Here is a 14,766-nt window from a genome sequence, read left to right as displayed (position 1 = left end):
CAAGATGTTTATCAACCAATTGCTGAGGAACATTTTCTTTAATTATCTGATTGAAGGTGAAATGCTCTGTAACTAAAATATTACCAGAAACATCACAATATTCACAAACCATATTAACTTTTCTATAACTAAAATCCTACTTAAATGCCATGATAAAGTTACTTATAAAATAAACTTAAAAAATATATACCTAATATTATATTTAGTTTTATCTGTAAATAAAACAAATTATGTTTAAAATTTATTATATATATATTTTTGAAAAAGCATAACATTTTGCCATGATAAAGTTATTCATAAAATAAACTTAAAAAAAAATATACCTAATATCATATTTAGTTTTATCTGTAAATAAAACAAGAAATTATGTTTAAAATTTATTATATATATATTTTTGAAAAAGCATAACATTTTGCTGGGGTTTCCTAGTATTGACAAATCAATATACGTGAATAATGGAACAAACCTTGTGTGTTACAGTCTGAACAGTAATACCACATTACTAAACACCAGAATAAAGGAAAGTCAAACACAACTGATACATAGAATAAACAATATAAAATAAAATTTATACAAGTTAATGCTAGGCTCTTGTCTTTCAATAAAAACAACTTCTTTGATTTTACATAAATATTTATATAATTTCCTCTGTAATGATTTTAACATTTAAAACACCATAAAACAGATATTATAGCCACGTACTCAAGTGCAAAGGAAAAAACTTTTAAATTTTGCTTGAATTTGGTTTAGTTTGTTTTGAATTTTGCGCAAAACTACACGAGGGCTCTCTGCACCAGCCGTCCCTAATTTAACGGTGTAAGACTAGAAGCTAGTCATCACCATCCACCAACTTTTGGGCTACTCTTTTACCAACGAATAGTGGGACTAACTGTCACAATATAATGCCTCTACGGCTGAAAGGGCGAGCATGTTTGGTGTGATGGGGATTCGAACCCACAACCCTTGGATTACAAATTGAGTGCCTTAACCACTTGGCCATGCCAGGCCGTTGCTTTAATCTTGGAGACGTTTGTTCAATCATTTCTTCAATGTAAGAATTTTCACTCTCTTTCATAGAATTACACTTAAAAACCCTTTGTCCACAAATTTACACAGCATAATTGAACCTGTTTTTTTTATTGGTAGGAAGCAAGCTTTGATATTTAAAAGTTGTTTTCTTTAATTGTTTTAAACTAAATTGTGTAGATGTTATGCAGAAGTCTATCAATATTCAGTATGACACAGTAGAAAGATAGTTTAACTTTAGATTGTCATTTTCATAACAATATAAAATTAAACTTACATGCATTTTGTAAATTAAGTTGTGTATACGTAAGTTACTTTTCACATAACTTACAGAACGACTGATATCAAAACTATCTATATCCATATGAGCATCCACAGAAGGTTCAGGAATTGTGGTAATCTCTACGGGCCTCAGCTCTCCTTGACGATTTCCCTGAGTAATTGTAATCATTCGACGATTGGTACGAATTGTTATGACCCGACCACTGCTGGCACTAGTTGATGTGGTTAGCGTTGGCCGAACAAATCCTTCTATGCTACTTTTATGTCCCAACTAGAAAACAACAAATGAACTTATGATAAATATATTATTTAGAGAAAAAAAATACAAACTTACTGAGGAACATTTACTCATTATTAAATAGTAATCATACTTAAGCGTTTTCTTGCAAAAAATCCAAGATAATCCAAAAAGGATGAATAAACTAAGTTGTCCAGAAAATAAGTCAAACTAAAATATTTGTTTTATTTCACACAACTTTTTTTGTATCTTACCTTTCTTAATAATTCATACAATCTCATTAAACTTTAACAGTCCAAAGAATTTACATATTCACTGGTTTGTGACACATGAAAAAGCTTCTTTCTCAAAAGGAAAAAATTCTTTACCAATTTTTAAAGTAAGAAAGGAATTTGTAAAATACATTGGAACATAAAAGTAATTCTCTCTTTACCATTGGGCAATTCTACTTTTACAAATATAAAAATTATACAAACTACATTTAATAAACTCTTCCCTATATTAATACATTGATTATCTGGCCAGTCATATAATAAACATTATCCACTGTATTAATATCCTATTTATCAGGCCAGTCATACAATAAACTTCATCCAATATATTAATACATCAATTACATGGCCAGTCATATAATAAACTTCATCTACTGTACTGATATACTAATTATCTGACCAGTCATATAATAAACTTCATCCACTGTAGTAATACACTAATTATCTGGCCAGTCATATGATAAACTTTAGCCACTGTATTAACACAATAATTATCGGGCCAGTCGTATAGTAATCTTCATCCACTGTATTAACATACTAATTATCTGGCTATAACCATATTATAGACTCCATCAACAGTAATTAATACACTACTTACTTGACCAGAGTCATTTTGTCCCCAACCCCACAATTTATTTCTATTGTCCATTGCAAGAGTAAAGTCTGAACCACAGGAAATAGATACAATCTTCTTGTCATTCAGGGACAGCACCATGCTAGGGGTTTTCTACAAAAAATAAAATTTACATTAGTTATGAATATCAGGTTTAGTTTGTAGATTACAATCACTTTCAGCATGTGACCACACAAAATCAAGCTGCATGTCATGGTATGTAGTATATATGATCAGATAACACTAACTGCTTATTAATTCATAATTATTGTTCCTACTAGATACAAAATTATGTTTTTGTTAAATGATCATGACTTGGTCATATTGCATATATAATTTATTTTTAAATATGAATTAATTTATGTGATGAGGTTCATCTATAAACCTAAAATATTTTGTAACAGTTAGGAGAAACATGTTTATAGTATTTTATTATAAAATTCAATTTTTTACAGCAAACACATTTATTTTTTCAAAAGCAAAAATAATACTGACTTGTTCCTTTCGACTACCGTGACCTAACTGTCCCTCCATATTCCTTCCCCACGAATACACCTCTCCATCTGTTGACAACAGCACTGAATGATGACTTCCACATGCCACCTGAATATAAAGGAAATAGTTTAATTTAAATGTTAATTAAACAAATTTAATTAACAGCTAAATAACACTTGATTGTCAGGCATAAAGAAACAAACATTACACTTAAAACTAATAACAAATGTTCAAGTTGCTCCCTTCAAAGAACTGACACATTCTCCTTAAATTACTTATTTAAAAAAATTAAGAGGTTGTAACTTGTGATTCAATATTAGCAAACAAAAACATAACACTCAAACCACATAAACATTATCTGTCTCAAGAACACAGTAAGAGAGTGTGCAACACTCAAACTATATAAATATCTTCTGTCTCAAGTACACAGTAAACAATGTATAACACTCAAACTATATACATACTTTCTGTCTGAAGTACACAATAATCCAGAAAGTAACACTCAAATCATACAAACATTTTTTGTCTTAAGTACACAGTAAACAAGACAAAAATAGAAAAATGTGAGGGAAGGAAACAACGTACTACTGTTAAAACTTGAGATAACAAAAGGTACAAGAAAAAATATACAGTTTTAATATTTCCCAAAACTGCTAATATAATATCCAATATAATATATCCTACTTTAGCTTTCTATAAACAAGACATTTAATCTGTTCAAATAAGCCCACATAACATACACTTTTCTTACCTGTTTAATTATCACTTGATGCAATTCATATAAATGGATGTAAATTACATTATTGTTAAACAATATTATTTCCATTCTACTTCAGTATGTACAAGTATACAAATATATAAACCTATAATAAGATATTTTTCAATATATCTTAAAATTACACCACTGTTTAATTTCCAAGTTTATATTTAGGATTTTGACTAAGTCAGGTCAAATAGCCCTTGGCAGTACAAAACCCACAAACAAAATGTTGTGTAACACAACTGAAAATAACATTATTGTTTAATAACATGAGATTATCTTTAAGAATATTTAATACATCTTACATGGACTTGAGCATTTGGAAAATAAAGTTAGAAAAAAAACAACCTTTACACTCAAGATAATTATAACAGAACTTTTATTTTAACAAACTTTTTGCCTTTGAAATTTTCAGTCCCAATGAAGTTGCAAAGGATGAAAATAAAAAATTCTATAATACCAACCTAGAGTGTAAAGTACTTTTTGTTTCTTCTAACTTTATTGTCAAAATCAACATGTTTATGTAAATATATATTTTTGTGACTGTTTAACAAAAAAAACAGCAATAAATTCATGAGTGTTCAAGTTAATAAAAAATAATACAATATACTTCTCAAAAACTGGTTTATCACTTTAATTCAGATATGCAGACCACAACCAATCATTCAATAAACTATCAAACACACCATGAAATATAAACAATGCTTCACTTTATATAATTTTTAACATCAATAGAAAGCATTGATAATATAAATATTCACAGAACACTAACTCTGGGGGTATTAAATTCACAGAAAACTAATGCTGGTGGTATAACAATCACATAACACTAATGCTGGTGGTATAACAATCACATAACACTAATGCTGGTAGTATAACAATCACAGAACACTAATGCTGGTGGTATAACAATCACAGAACACTAATGCTGCTGGTATAACAATCACAGAACACTAACACTGATGGTATAACAATCACAGAACACTAACACTGATGGTATAACAATCACAGAACACTAATGCTGCTGGTATAACAATCACAGAACACTCATGCTGCTGGTATAACAATCACAGAACACTCATGCTGCTGGTATAACAATCACAGAACACTAACACTGATGGTATAACAATCACAAAACACTAACACTGATGGTATAACAATCACAAAACACTAACACTGATGGTATAACAATCACAAAACACTAACACTGATGGTATAACAATCACAAAACACTAACACTGATGGTATAACAATCACAAAACACTAACACTGATGGTATAACAATCACAAAACACTAACACTGATGGTATAACATTCACAAAACACTAACACTAGTAGTATAACATTCACAGAACACTGACACTGGCCTGTTTCCCAGGCCTGTTTATGAGCTTCCCTGCCATGTGGCAGGCAGGATTCCACCATGGACGAGGATATAGTGGAAAAACGTGTCGAGGTTTTAGGAATACACTGAGCAGCTGCTTGTATAATACCATCAGTTACTGCTGCCACACAGTCATCTACTGATGGCTGACAGATGATGACATAATCAAATTCTGCGATAGCAGTAAAAGAGGGCTAGTTTGCTTGATTCATGGGGGTACGTGGGTCAGGTGGCACTGTACACGACCAGTCTCTCTCAAAATTATAGGAAAATGATCACTGCCTCATGAATTACTGTCAACCTTCCAAGGAAAATGGAAAAATAGTGAAGGAAAGCAAATTGACAGATCAATAGCAATAAAGGGCTGACTTGGTGTATGAAAATAAGTGGAAGAACTGCTATTGAAAAGAGAGGGGATGTGATCAGAAAGCATACGCTCTATGAAGCAACCTCTCCTATCAACATCAGCACTTCCCCAGAGGGAATGATGTCCATTAAAGTCCCCCAGGATTAAAAAGTGAGATGGCAACTGTTCAATGAGGGCATCAAGGTCTAATTGATCATATGTCTCTCCAGACAACAGGTAGAGACAACAAACACAAGACAAGGTGGGCTGCACATGCTGATCAACCAACAGTGATCAACCCTCCATGCACTTGTCTATCACACAGCCTGTCATTTCTGTACAAGGAAAACTGCTGAAAAGTGACTGTATTGGCAGGTTTCAGAAATGTTTCTTGTAAGGAAAGACATATAGGATGATAAGAAGCAATCAGTGCTTTGATGTCATCCAGATTAGAATGTAAACCTTGACAGTTCCATTGTATCAAGGTGGCCATTTTTATTTACATGTAAGTGAATTGGGTGGAGGACCCTTCTGTTTATGACCACATCTTTTTTCTTTACTGTCCTTATTTGAGGGAGGTCTATCAATCTCCATGGATTCTGCCCTGGGTCGATTGGGCAGATGTTTCCTGTTGGAAGAGGATTCCAAAGACTGAGAATGTGAACAAATAATCGTTTTGCATCTTGGGGTGGAACAAGAAGATGTACCCGAGGAAATGCCTGTACCCGGAAGCAAAGGAAGTGGATCTTGGGATTTGCTGGAATGTATGTTAGGGACAGAGATGGGTGTTTTTAATCATGGAGGTCAAAAGACTTTTCATTTGGTTTGAGAATGATTCTTTTGGAGCCACAATAGTAGTGGAACGAAGTGCAGCAGCATATGTCCGAGATGAAGTGGTGAACAGCAACTTTCGAGCCTCAGGACAAGTAACGTTATGAATAATTTTCAAATGCTGCACCTCTTTTTCTTCCAACCATTTAGGGCAAGAATGAAAGTAGGACGAGCGAGAGCCATTGCAATTTATGCAATAAGGGTCTATTTCACACTAATAGGCATCATGGTCCTTGCCACCGCAATGAGCACACGTCAGGGAACCATGACATGATGTCTTTGAGTGACTGAACCGCTGACACTGGACACATCGGAAAGGGTTTGGAATGTATGGCCATACCCTGCAATTAAGATAACCTGCCTTGATGGTGGCAGGTGGATGTGGTGATGTAAATGTCAGAACGAGGATACCATAATTCCATCTTTGCAAGTGGAGATACGCCTCACTGCAAAAACTCCTTCAGTGGAGAAACCAACGAGAATCTCTGATTCGGGGATGTTCTTCAAAACTCTCTCAACAATAACTCCTCATGATGAATTCAAAGTAGCATGAGGTGTAACCTCAATATGTATATCCCAAATTGCCTTTGAATGCAAGAGGAGTTCACTGTGTTGAAATGTGGATGTTTCCACCAATATGTCACCAGATTGAAACTTCTTTACTGACTGTAGAGATCGAGCAACTCCCTCCAGTCCCTTCTGAATGAAAAATGGAGACATCTGCCCTAAAGGTTTGTCTGAAAGTGAGTGCAATATAAGAAAATGAGATACAACAGGTGGTACAGATGTTCAAGACTGCTGTTCAGAATCTTCAAGATGTGGTCGTTTACCTATGGACTGTTTTTTCACTATTTTACTTAAGTTTTTATTTGGAGGATCCATAATAAAAAAGGGAAATTTCAATGCCCACTGATCCCACTCACCATAGAGCCCTATGAGGGGACACACTACAATGTCAAACAAGGACACTGCAGCAATGCCAGGGTTTCATGGGCACTATAGCTAAACACCAGCATCAGATACAATGTCCACAACACTTGTTGAGAACATCCAACACTGGTGCTTGGCTGACCCTAGCCCAAGTGGATCAGCCAACTGACCCAAGAGGGGCCACCCCAAGGCCACCCATCTATAGGAATTCAAGGCCAAAGTGGTGTGTTAGGGTTGAACCTCTCAACTACCAGGATCCTCTCCTCTCCTCCATGGGTCACCACACATGGCAAACATATTGGTGGATGTTTAGATCCCAGAGGAGGTAAACTGAAAGAACAAAGCCTTTCCTGGGAGGTCCCCTCACCACATACAGGAATCCCCACTGAGGGGCAAAGATAAGATGTTCATGAAAAATACAACATTTCTTCTAGTTACAACTTCTTCAGATGACTCTAGGAGAGCCATCATGGAATAAAATGATCATCAGATTGTGCAATATCATCCAATGTTAAGCTCAGCTCACTCAACTGCATTTGGAGATGAGGGCCAAAGTTGGGAATAGTTGATTGTTTATTTCTCAAATAGCACAGCCCATTGAAGATTGGATGCTGGGGTAGGGAATGAAGCTTCAGCATATTGTAAACACAGCTGCAATTGTTATAGAGGTGAAATGGACTTTCACAGGACTTAGTATACAAACTCTGTACCAGAGAAGTACAGAACACTCCTGATGATGTATAATGTCAAACACTTTCTAGGTAGAGTTCCTGGCTATATCACAGATTTGATCAAATAAGGGCATAATAGATCTTTTGCACAGAACACCTATCTCTTCCTAAAAAAGCAGAAGAGAGGATGCTGAGGATGTTCAATACCCTTGTACACTTAACACAAAGCTGCTTGATGTGATAAATAAAAATAAAAGCTTATGGTCAAAAGAGAAGTCCAAAGACCTTGGTCTCAACTACCATGGAAATAGAAGTGCTTCCTAAATGAAACTCTAGATAAGGGTGCAGTCCTTGCTGGTAGCAAAAGTGCAGAGCACACAAATGGTTGTAGACAATGAAAAAGTGAAAATTTTTGAGGTGGTCCATCCTGCTGAGAGAATGAAGGCAGCCTGAAGCTGCTACTCAATAAAATTCATATGCAACAACTTACAGGACATTTGAAATTCATCAACTTAGAAGCAATTTGCAACTGTGGCAGGAAGTTGTACAATAATAACATTATCTTTATCCTTTGCATAGGGCCTTTGAAACTCTTCAGGGCCATGACTTGAATGTCACACATTTAGTATTAAGATCAATGTTATCACTGTACAACTTCCTGCCACAGTTGCAAATTACTTCTATGTTGATGAATTTTAAATTTTCTGTTAGTTGTTGCACATGAAGTTTATTGAAGGCCCCATAAAATATTAAACTGCAATGTAGTATCTATAAGCCTTCTCCAGATCAGAAAAGACTGAAACAAGATGCTCTCTCTTCAAGAAAGGTTCCTTGATTGATATTTCCAGTTGACTCAGGTGGTCCACAGATCACTGCCGACAGAAACCACACCAAGGTGTTGAAAGACGTTTGTTCAACTAAGGAACCAAACAAGACAAGTATTAACCATCCTGTCCAAAAACCTTAGAGCTGCAACTAAGAAAAGCAATAAAATGATAATTAGAAGAATTTGTGTGATTAATCTTTCTTAGGCTTAGAAAAAGAGATGACAATACCCTCATGCCATTGTTTCCCTTTTTTTTTTTTTTTTTCAGTTATGGAACAATTTTAAGCTCTAAAACTGATCCACAGCTAGGTAGTATCAATACATGAAATCACTGTAATTTTGCAATGTTATGAAATATTCACAAATACAGGACTAGCTTGTTGTTTCTTTGAAGCACTGAATTCAATTAACATTAACAACTAACTTACAGCATGTCATCCTTTAGTCTCTGCCTATAAATGAAATAACCAATGACCAAGGGAACACAGGGTGGTATAATTTATGTGCTGATGAGTTTTTTTAAAAATACCTATACTTGGTCTGTTCCTTTGCTCCAACTGCACTACACAATATTTTCTTGCAGAACCCCTGGATATATCACACAGGACCCCAGAGTTCTGCAGAATACAATATGAAAAATGCTGCCTGATGATATGCTACTGGAAAATAATCCTCCTGCTAAATCTGACCAAAAATAACTAGAAAAAAAGCAAGAGACCCAAGAGAAAAGATGTCACAGTATTTCCTAATGAATGTCATCAGGACCAGCTGATGTACTGTTAGGTTGATGTAGTCTTACATTCCATCAGTGTAAATGATCCTTCAAAGGTCATAGAGACTATTGATTTGAAAACAAGGTGGTGATCTTTCAGTTCATAACTTGACATCCAAGAAAGCAGGTGAGGACACAAAAGTGCTGGAATCCTTTTTAGGAATCACCTAAAAATCCTCCTTTAGGTGTAAGCAATACTTCGTAAATCAGCAACTTCCTCATCATTGGATAGCAAAATTAAGAAAGGATGAAAATCATACTTCTCACTGATCCTTTAATGACCTTGAAACTGGTAGTCAAAAAGATGCTAAAAATAAACTTAATACAAGATTCCTTCTGGCTTTGATGTCTGACTGCATGGGAATGAGTATGTTTCTGAGCTGTTCCTTCATTTTTATATTTTAGTTACTTGTATAATGAATAAAGAATACACAATGAGAAATAAAGTACTTACCCAATCTTCTTTCTTGATGTAAATTGATAGTAATACACTAAACAATTTTTATTTAATTAAATAATACACAAAAGAAGACTTAATACAAAAGTAAACAAATTCCCTTTACTCTCAAAATTTTTCTGACTTTCTAATTATGCAACAAGAGTTGTTACAAATCCATACAAGCTAGTCATTAAGTTTCTACTGTTTATGTTGCTTCTACTCTGAGTGAAATTGAAATTTAACCATTCAGGATACAACATTATACAAGACATCATTTGATAGATAGAAACCTCAACTTTCTATGGTTGTATGTAACGTATAATTAAACATAAGACAGAATGTGAAAGGTAAGTAGTGCAGGATGGTCTGATTTTCTTTGAATAGCTCTGTAACCAAACAAAATTAAAGGCTATAGAAATTATAGTTTGTCTGAGCAATCACAATTCTATTGTGAGTAATATATATTTAATTTCACATTTTTTCAAGGGGTGGTGGATAAAATAGAGAAGACAAGATGCTTAAAGAAAGTATGTCACGTGTATCACATGAAGCGAAATTCAAGATTTTTTTTAATATTACCTTGTAGGGTTAGAAACTTAAGACTTGTATACCATTGAAATATGGATTATTAGCCATAATTTATGCTATACTAATTGGTATAACATAATTAAAAAGTGGTTAAATAAGTGGTTAAAACATTCTGTCATGCGTAATAAAGAATAACCAGGGCAAATGAATTAACTGACTTTAGAGAGAATTGGCATGACTCTCTAAGGCTTTTTGAACAAAAATGGTGACATTTTAAATAAGGATCTATCATAAATAGAATGTGGAGTTAAAAATCAAGGTAGATATGCAATAACAGATGATTCCTAGACAGTGATGTTTCTTTCTTCCATGGTCATTTACAATGATTGTTGTGTATCCATAAAAAAAAAAAAAAAAAAAGAGAAATAATTTCAGTGCCCACTTACCTCATCTATCATAAATGGAGTCCTACAAGGGGATGCACCAAACTGTCTAACTAAAACAGTGAAGCCACAATAGGGTTTCACGCCCACTATACCCTCATACCAGCATGGGACATAATATCCATTGAAGATATCTGATAATGGCACCCTGTTGACCCTATCTCCATAGGATTAACCATTTAATGCTGAGAAGTGACTCCAAGGCCACTTATCTACAAAAACTCTAGGTCAAATTGGTGTGTTGCTGTGACCCTAACATTATTACTCCACCAACTGGATCCTCTCTTCTTCTTTGTAGTTTGCCACAAATAAACATGTGTATGAATGTTTTAATCCCAGAAAAGATAAAACGTAGAGACAGAACCTTGCTGGACGAGATGAGGTTGGGGGTCACTTACAAGGGGACAAAAGAAGAAGTGTTATGTTTTTTTCATACAATCTGGTAAAGAATAAAGGTAAGAAAAACTAGGGGATATCAGTGACACCCTCTAATCTTGAACATTAAAACACTCGTAATAATTTAATTGCTATCTACTGATACTCTAAATACCTTAGGCTACGTCCTCAAATATACCAGAAAGTCACAAAATTATAGATGTTTACTGAAAATTTTGTTTAGGTGTACTTTGTAACTAAAATATACACTTTGAATTTTAGTTGAAGCAAATTTACAGAAAATATTTTGATATCTACCTGCTTTATCTGTCCATGAACTACAGAAGTATCTATATGTCTCGGCAGAAGATGAGCCTGAGACAGTTCTGTTGGTCGACTAGAAGATGATGGCTGTTTTGAGCTTCCCATAGGAATCACAGGAGATGAAGAGATTTCTGCTGGGCGGTTAACCCCTGAGTGTTGCCTGGCTCGACGACTCGACTGTGCCTGAAGTCGTAACACTTGAGGATTACAACCCCACATGTACAGCTTGTTTGTAATTGTTACTGCAATCTGGAAAAAAATATTTCAGGAGTTGATTAGTAATTTGTTTGTAGAATCATATTTTTTAACTTTAAAAAAACCAATAGATATAGATTCTTATAACTTTTCCCATAGTATGTATAAAATAAATTTATTAATAATTAATGAAGAATCCAAGTTCATTCTGCTATTACTTGTCATAAGGAAGCTTCAGTTTTCATCTTTTGACCTGATATTTTTGCTATAATTGAATATCACCTTGTAACCCTTTCTGAAATTGTGCTTCAAGTTTCATTTTAAAATATTTCAAATTTCATTTGTTTTGTATTATTTTATAGATTATATTTGATCCCCAATCACATTTCAATGTGTCTCTCATTTAAATCATCATGTTTTATCTAGGCTAGCAAAACAGGATTATAATTAATTTTACTTGTCATGAGACATTAGTATTAGGACAATTTTTTAACATTTCATTCTTTATTACATCTCTTAAGAGTTTATCAATAAAGACAATTTTCCTATGCTAAAAATGTATCTTTAATAAGTACTTCCTTCTGCTCACAAAATCAGTTATTATAGTTCATTGCTGCCCCCTATATGCAAACTTTTTATTTACACATGCCACAAGCCTTCTGCTCCCCCTATTGGAATCAAGCAATTCTAATGTGTCTCTTACATAAATTATTATAAATCACCTTTCCACCAATAGGAGCATAGTTCATTCACAAGATGCATGGTACTCCCTCTATGTGCCACTACTGAACTATCACTTCGAAATTTGGCAGAAAATGGGAGCATTGGAAATGTGAAAGAAAGCAAGTACCTATCTAAAAACCATAACTTTCTATACAGTATTTCCCTCTACTCACAAGATCAGCTGAAATCTCACACTGATTTAGGAAGAAGGACCAGTGTAGAAGAAGAAGAGACATACCCCTTAAAGCATCCAAAGGATACCTCTAAAGATGAGAGGTTTAGATCTGAAGATGGGGGGGCTGCACCACTTCTGAGCCAAGTATACTTTTTGCCTATGTATGAAATGTGTAAGATATCAGAGAGGGGCACATTGGAATGGCAGAAAAGGTGGTAGGAAAGTGATCCCAACCAGAAAAAGATGCTGTAATTCAATCCCACAATGAGAAAAGTTGGTAAACAAGGATGCATTGCTGAATGTAGAATGGCTAGGTTACTGACATCCATACAAGAGTAAGATGCAAATCATGCTGTCTTAACCTCAAACCCAAGAATTAGGGAATTGGGAACCACTCAGATTACTGAGTATGACTCAAAGAAATAGTTCTGGATCCAGAAACTTGAGATCCAGTATCAAAAGGATGTCTATCACATGCAATCAACTCTCCCCAACTGTGAAACAGGCCAGGGCCTTCTAAATAGCAATAATATCCCATAAGAGGAGGAAATGAGGAATAGCTAAGGACAGAACTAAAACAATCCCACATACCACCAATGGAACCTATAACACAGACAGAGGAAACTGAGGAAGGACAATAGATAATCCAAAACCTTAAAATCTTATGATGATTGTTTCACTCTAAATCCAACACCAAGCCACAGTGTACCAACATCCACATGGTGGGAGGATGAGGACTCCTAGTGAAATGGGTGAACTACATTTTTGTTAGCTCAACTCCAGCAGTTGTATAAATGGTATCAGAAGAACACACCATCTAGCAAGGTTACGGCTCAACTGTTCTGGAGGCTACATCTTGTCTACATCAGGAGAACGTTAGTGCCCTTTTCTCAGCTTCTACATCTATAGAGTATATGTGCTAAGACACTCAACTTATCTCAACTGGATGGTTATAGTCACCAATTGGAAATGGAAAGTGGTAAGGAATCCTACACTCCACTAGAAGAAAGGGGGGTGAATATGAGGTGAAGTGTCTGGAAGAATATCGCTACTGGAGACAGTGCAATGGGTGACCACAAAGCTATATTTTGAAAAGCAGACTATATCAAAGTATTCAATCAAGACATGGCAGGGATAAGCAGCTATCCCCTTCTCCTTTACCTCTGGAACAAGCATGTTTATAAAGCAAAAACATTGTGAGGTTATTCATCTTCAAATGACCTTGTGAAACACCCATCTTAATGGTGAGCATTGCAAAGCCATAGAAGAAAGCAGAATACAACATGACTGTACAGTGCAGATTTCAATTGAAGGATATCTGGTCAGGCACCACTTGTCATAAAGTGGGATCAAAGTAGTGAATAATAAAGCAAGGGCTCCTGAGAGGAAAAATAATGAATGAAAACTTTCACATTACAGTTGCACCAAAGTATGAAAAACAGTCACAAGAACCAAACAAGGAAGACACTGTGATATGGTATAGATAAGGGAAGAGGAACTTGTTAGGTGTAGTCCTTAACCAAATGTAGGAGTTTCCCACTGGCTAATGAAGACAAGATACTAGGAAAGAGGAACTTGTTAGGTGTAGTCCTCAAACAAATGTAGAAGTTTCCCACTGGCTGATGAAGAAAAGATACTAGGACAAAAGTAAGGATGTCAAGCCTGATGAGAAGACACCTGAAAAAAAAGCTAGAAAGAAGACAATAAAGTGAAATAAGTCAAAGGGATCAAAACCTAAACACAACTGGTGAGGCAAAAGGAGAAAAATCTTGACTATGAGAAACTGCCTCTGAATAAAGAGGACAGAGCAGATACCACAGAGGCAAAGAACAACAAAGAGCACAGACCATACATGAATCAATCTGGATGAGAACAAGGATAAAGTTGAAAATGAAAGGAAGGTAGTTAGGTAAAAGGAGAAGTTTCTTCCCTGAGATGAAGATGTGGGAAGACAAGATCTGGATAAAGGAGAAGTACAAGAAATGTCATGGTAAACAAATCAGACTTCCAATGTACATAAGCATAGATGAGAAGAAATTATGTTTGAAAGGGAGGTGTAACATGGAACACAAGGAAAGCAATGCAAATGAAAGTAAAGTGAGGGAATAAAACATCCCA

The 14,766-nt window shown here is 34.9% G+C and overlaps 1 pseudogene across 1 annotated transcript in view; it reads right to left on the bottom strand.

The window, feature by feature from the left end:
* LOC143237938 (uncharacterized) overlaps positions 1-14,766 on the bottom strand; it is an 82,878-nt pseudogene that overhangs the window by 14,014 nt on the left and 54,098 nt on the right. Inside the window, exons 21-24 of the transcript XR_013020344.1 lie at positions 11,550-11,804; positions 2,927-3,034; positions 2,417-2,545; positions 1,304-1,579 (exon numbers count right to left, since the gene is read on the bottom strand). The product of XR_013020344.1 is annotated as an uncharacterized LOC143237938 (transcript). The remainder of the gene's footprint in view (positions 1-1,303; positions 1,580-2,416; positions 2,546-2,926; positions 3,035-11,549; positions 11,805-14,766) is intronic.

Source organism: Tachypleus tridentatus, chromosome 13, assembly GCF_004210375.1.
Source record: "Tachypleus tridentatus isolate NWPU-2018 chromosome 13, ASM421037v1, whole genome shotgun sequence".
NCBI lineage: Eukaryota > Metazoa > Arthropoda > Merostomata > Xiphosura > Limulidae > Tachypleus > Tachypleus tridentatus.
Note: the sequence above shows the minus strand (reverse complement) of the source record. Positions and strands in the feature narration are given on the sequence as shown.